Source organism: Sebastes fasciatus, chromosome 10 (genome assembly GCF_043250625.1).
Source record: "Sebastes fasciatus isolate fSebFas1 chromosome 10, fSebFas1.pri, whole genome shotgun sequence".
NCBI classification, from domain to species: domain Eukaryota; kingdom Metazoa; phylum Chordata; class Actinopteri; order Perciformes; family Sebastidae; genus Sebastes; species Sebastes fasciatus.
The window spans coordinates 5296150-5302930 of record NC_133804.1 but is presented as its reverse complement, the minus strand read 5'-3'; positions in this window follow the sequence as shown (position 1 = coordinate 5302930).

Genomic DNA, 6781 nt, shown 5'->3' with positions numbered 1-6781 from the left:
CCCGAGATCTTAAAAACCTGAGGTGCGCCGGGCAAAGACAGACAGAGAGAGGGAGAGAGAGAGAGAAGGCGAGGGGGGAGAAAGAAAGAGTGAGCGAGATCAGTACGGAGTTCATTGGATGTCATCCAATAGGTGAAAATGTAGAAGGAAAGAGAAATGTGAAATCTTTGAGGAGGGCATTGGACCTTCTCCAATAACCAAGTAAAAGAGGCATGAGTCCACTTTTGACAGGAGGAACGTGTTGGAGGAGCTGAATGAAAAAGACTGCAGCGGGGACTTGGAGAGAGAATGACGTGGCTATTAGTGCTTTTGGTGCTACTGAACTCCTCTATTTAACGCATTGGTGCTGCTGCTAAAGATCTCTGGGACTAAAGACAAGCTTTTCCCATGTTAACAGTCACAAGTGATTTTCTAACTTAAATGCAGTGTACAGTGCTGGGAGTGAACACAGGTACAGATGCAGCCACCTAGAAAGTCCCCTCCCAGCCAAAGGCCTTCCAGCTGCCAGCCAGTTCCCAGCCAACTTCCAGCTGCTAGGAGTCCCCTGACAGAGTTCCTGACAGGGCGTTTCAAGATTCCACTGTAAACACGCCCAGTCATTGAGCGAGGATGGAGGAGATGAAGAATAGGGAAAAAGAAGTTTGGAAAGAAGTATGGCTTTTGTTTTGTTTTGTTCTCTCATTTTCTACTTTACTGCCACATATAAATGACAATATGGGCCTTAATCCTCTGAGACCCACAGTAGACCTGTTTTTGTCTTTTTTTAGGGCGTACAGGGGGTGTTTATGGGGAGATAGCAGGTCAACAGTAGATGTCACATAGAAGTGGTGTACCTGTATCTGAAAGCTGGGAACGTGAAGATTAATTTGAGATGCAGCTCAGCGCTGTGTGTCTAGTTGTTCTAGTCATAAATCAGAAATAAACATGAATGAATGAATTATTTAAAATACATTGTAAAGGGCTTAGAACATTATGATTGAAGTATATGATGGCCATTCCCCTGCTCTATTATGTCTCATAAGTTTTTGCAGCAATTTTTGGGGTGATACAATTTGTTACACAAATCTGGTTCTAAATTCAACAATTTTTTACCACTCGAGAATTGATAAAAATGTCTGCAAAAATTTCATTTTTCGGCGATTGGATGGTGAGCACTTCTGTTCTGGAAACTGCTTAGAAACCCCCTTATTTTCAATCTACCTCGGAAAGCCATCCATCCTCTGAATGCTCTAGGTTTGTAGTTTGATCCATCCATCCTCTGAATGCTCTAGGTCTCTAGTTTGTGACTGTAAAGTTTCATGAGGTTGTGATTATCCTAAAGGTCACCACAGGTCATTTTATACAGTGAGGTCAAGTTCCATAAAATGGTCTCAATACAATAAAATGGTTACTATGGGGACTAACATCATCGCACATGAATACAATTGGGCTCATTGGATCCACAAGAGTCTCTTGAGTAATTACTCAAGAGTCTTGACAGTAATACCCAATTTATGTAATTCCAAGACTGTTTAGGGACCCCAGTAGGCAGAAATATTCAAACACATCATTTTAGATAAGCAAAAATTACACATTTATACTACATGCAAAAAAAATGCATGGTTTTTGCCCCAAACTTCATGTGATTATCATAAAGTGGGCATGCCTGTGAAGGGGAGACTTGTGGGTACCCATAGAACCCATTTTCATTCATATATCTTGAGGTCAGAGGTCAAGGGACCCCTTTGAAAATGGCCATGCCAGTTTTTCCTTGCCGAAATGTAGCCCAAATTTGGAGCGTTATTTACCCTCCTTCGCGACAAGCTAGCATGACATGGTCAGTACCAATGGATTCCTTAAGTTTTTTTGTAGTTTCATATGATATCTGTAACTTCACTCTAGCTCTAAACCTGCTACAGCCTCTGAAAGACGGTGAATTCGGTCCGGATCACCCACGATCCCACGCGTCTCAGAGGGTTAAACAGGGATAAGCAGCCTACTTGAAGAACTTTTATTTACAAGAGACTGAAACACAGAGTGGAATTTACTTTACTTTGCCTGATCAAAAATAGACAAACATTTTTGGGATTTAAGGCACGTAGCAAGATAATACGTTTTCAGCTCTGCGGACGGGCAAGGCTGATAAGGGTAAAATCAACTAGGTATTGTTTATATTTTGTAGCCATAGACCTGTGTCTAATACCGAACATAAAAGGGAAGATGATCTAACGGTATCACCTATATAGAGTAAGACCAAATTAAATAGAACTGAGACACAATGAAATAATAATAAAAAATAAATGAATGAATATATAAAAGAATTTAAAAGCACTTTATATTCAAGAGGTTTTCCTACTTTCCAATAATGGTTTTGTTTCAAATGTTGGACTTGTGAGAGGGGGTCGGGGTGTTACACATATTCCCAAGGCATGACATGCAAAGCGTTGATGTTTTTCATGTAAACCAGAGGGTAAACACAAGAGTATGCCCAAGGTTCCATGACAAGCACACATGGAACACCTGCAACGGTCTCCTAGAGCTTCTCGAGAGAAGCCCACTTTCGGAGGTGTGTTTCCTTTTCTTTTTTCTATTTTTTTTCCCTTTTATTTTTAGTAGATTACTGTGGGAAAGCTGATTGCAATTCAAAATATATTGTGGATACAAACCAGAATGTCAGGCTAAGTTGTAACTCAAGGTGATGTTAAGGTGATAGTTCATACCATGAATCACACCTCCAATCTAAAGAAGATTATATTTTATAATGTAAATGGGCTAATAATCTAGACTATCAAGACTATAAAATCCTGAGCGTGAAAAACGTAATAAGAATTGACGTGAGAATTTTACCCTTAACATAGTTCATCTCGAAGGGGGGTTGCAAATCCTTGTTAAGTCACAAATATTATTCCAGGTACAAAATATAAATGCAGAAAAGGAAGGTAGATATGTCGACTGGAAAAATGTATAATTACAGCTATACCACTCTGACAAACCTATACAGCCCACCAGAGAAGGGTCCTTATATGCTGAGTAAAATTATTAAAGGGACTTTATGTAAGAATCAAAAATTGCTTGTTAACAGCGACACCTGTGGCCGTTAAGTCAACGAAAGTCAGCATCCTGTTACTCGCGCTTGTGCTTGCTCTACATAGAAATGAACGAGCATCGCTCAAAACAGTGAGGCGACACACGTCAGCTAAAACCACAATATCACTCTATATTTCACCTGCTTAGCAGTAATGTTAGCTGACCAGACGGAGGTCTCTCAATGAATCAATGTTGACACTGTGTTTACCTGCTTCAGCCTCCCGACCGTGGTCAGGAGGAACCAGGGAGACACCGCAGCCGCGGTTGTAGATAACGTTACTCGCTCTGGAGCGCCGTCCCTTCACTCAGCAGCAGGAAACGATACAAGAAACCTCTGTTGGTCTGGAGGAGCTGCAGCATCTATTTCTGCACAAACTTCCACTGTACATTCACTAGATATTCTCAGAGCTAAACTAACTCTTCTGCAGTGTGTAGTGTGCGAGCGAGAACGAGCACGGTGTGTGAGTGAAGGCAGGCAGGCAGAGGAGCAGCGTACAGCAGAGACTCTGGCCCTGGAGACCAAAGCTACGGTCTCCCCTGTGTCTTCTGACCGCGGTCAGGAGGCCGAAGCAGGAAGAGTTAACACTGTCTTGCAAGACGGGCTTCACCAGATAGAACTTTGCGGTTTTGGTGCTTCCGTGCAGTTTGTGTTGGAGTCTGAGTCTGAACAGCGTAGCCACACGCGAGCGCGCATGGGACACCGAATCACAATGATTTATACGCGTAAGAAGTTACAAACAGTGCCTTTAATAGCGTCGGGAAGTAAAGACATGGTAATACTAGGCGGCCAAAGTTCGACACACAAAGCAAAAGACAACACAGTGCAAGCCAGGCAGCTAAAGTCATGAAAAGAGACTCAACAGAAATAGGCTTAATAGACATCTGGAGAGCACTACACCCTGATGAGAGAGATTATACATTTTATTCTAATCCCCACGACTGCTATTCTAGACATGATTACTTCTTAATGTTTAAAAATGATCTGTCCAAGGTAAAACGATGTACAAGTGACCACACCACATTATCTGACCATGCTCCTATATCACACTTGTGATTATCTAGAAATAAATAACATGGACAGCATTGATCCTATTACCCTTTGGGAAGGGGCAAAAGCAGTTATTAACGGCAAGATTATGTCTTAATCCTCCTTTAAGAAGAGATGAAGAAGAGAAAGAAGTTTTATAATTGGAGTGCAAAATTTAAATCTATGGAAAGAGAACACAAAGTAACAAAGGACTTAATTATTTTGAATGAACTAAAACAAACACGCAGGACCCTAGATGATTTACTTACAGGAAGGATGGAAATATGTCATTCACGTTTACCAAACAGAAATATTACGACAACGGTTCGAACGCTCTGAAACTCCGGGCTTATAAACTTCAAAAACAACAAACAAAATGTTATATTTCAACACTTGAGAATAATCAGACGAACAGAACAATTGCAGGTAAGAGCAACGTAGCATAAGAGTATAGTGGCAAAGAGATAAAACTCTGGTGCTTTTTTTGACAACAGGATGAAATCAGTTTTCTTTACATAGAAAAGTTTGAAAAGGGGCTTTGTGCCTTCTCCAAAAGTCTTTGAATCATTTCAAGGATTTAATGAAGTAAATCCTCCACTACATTTCATGTGCAAAGACGTGCTGCATGGTTGTATTTGGTCGATGTTGGCTTTGACTTTAAGTTGTGATCGCATCCAAGGGCTTGCAGCAAAGTGCAGCTTGTGTTTTGGCAGGCTTTGAAAGGTGCGTGCATTTCCCAACTGAGACTGCATTGTGGCATTGTGGGTGACTTTGGGACGCTTTGGAACTTCCTGAACTGCCTCTGCAGCATTGATGTAAAAACCTGTGCAAATAAAAGCACCACAAGGATTGGAGAACATTGTTCCATTGACATTGTTCCAAAGGGGACATAGTTGTTCCAAGGAAACGCATCCACTCGAGTAAACCTTCACTGTACAATGCAATGCGTTATCATGGTCATGGCATAAATAGTTATACCGCAGGTGTAGCCAGAAAAGGTTTGATGATTAAGGAAAAACTTGGGGTGGCTTTTATTGTGAAGCAGTCCTTGGAAACACAGTGTATTTGTCTCTTTTAAATTAGTGCTAGACAAATTAAAGACAAAACAAACAGAGGTACACAACAGAAAAGAAACAAACTGAAGATACACTCTGTGCACTTCGTGTTGTTTTAGCTAAATCAGACATACAAAAGTGGTTGCATGGACCAAAATGAGAAACTCCAGAGAGACTCCAATACAGCAGCAAAAACAAAGGATGGCAATGAACAGGCAGTGGGTAAAGACTTAGCTTAATGGATATAACATCTCTAACCAACAGAACTGAGGCACTTTTCTACAGCAAATTTGACCCTTTGCAGTTTATTGTGTCTGATTCTGTCATAGGCAGAAGTACAGACAGATTTCCACCACTTGGAACCACAACCAAGCAAACATGAAACCGTTCGACAACCGTTCATCTGATCGACTTCACACTTGGAGGCTGTATTGCCGATGACCCAAAGAAGCTTGCTCGTTGAGTGTGAGCTCTTGAAATCTACGGGACATTTTTATTAGTAGTGCGTTAGTGCGCACATTGTGTAGTGCATTGAGCAGGGACCCCTGTTAACTGTTACACCGCCGAACGGAATGCTGGGTACAGCTCGCTCTCTGTCGCTCTCTACAATATTAACCGTTACACTGCCGAGCATCATGCCGGGTAAAGCTCGCTCTCCGTTGCTTGCTACGGTACATTCAAAGAACAGGTAAAAAAAGAGAGATTGGAGAAAGATCTACGTGACATATTTATTAGTCATTTTCTAGACAACAGTTCGACTTCACACTCAGCGGGGTGTATTGCACAGGACCCAATGAAGTGCAGTGTCGAGTGTTAAGTTGTTTGGATGAGCACTTCTTGAAAAAGCTGCAAGCAGCAATACCGGAGGCAAAGCAATCAACCCGTTCCGAACAGGCACGCTTTGAACGGGCACTGCAGTAGTTCGAAGGTAAATTGAAAAAAAAAAATCTAATTACACCAGAAACAAAAGAGTTGACCACTGAGTAACTGCTAAAGTAACCTAACATGTTTTGTGTATAGCCATATGATATAATACGTGATTGTCATTTTCTATGCTTATATGGCGGCTAATCTTTTCTGGCATAATGATAGCCTTGCTGTTGATGGTAGCGAATTAGCAGAACATATGCAGTATGGTTCTTCTAACCAGGGACCTGTAGTTATGATTATTTTGAGAAATTTTATTCATATGCACTGTCTCTGTCAAATAAAGTAATAAACTAAATTAAACTGTATGTGACACAAAACCTTTGCCATTACTCAGCTGTTGTGCATTTAAACAGTATGTACACATTGCTCAGGCATAGTGCTCTACACCAGTGGTTCTCAACCTTTTCCAAAATAATAATGTTTGTGTTCGGTGTAAACTGCTGTTTTTTTACGCGCCTCCTCCTGCTGATTTTGAGTGATTATTGTGAATGTTCTGATAAATAAATGTAGTCCAAATAAATAATGCTTTGTTTTTTGCAATTTTGTGGATTTTTGATGAGCTTGATTACTTTTTCTCTCTCCTGACCCGTTGAAAAATCAAGTCAGGAAATCATGTGCACACACACTTTGACTCTCACAAACACACTCAATAAAATCTATGCCAAATTATATCACAGGCAGATACAGGCGATGTAAAGAAATA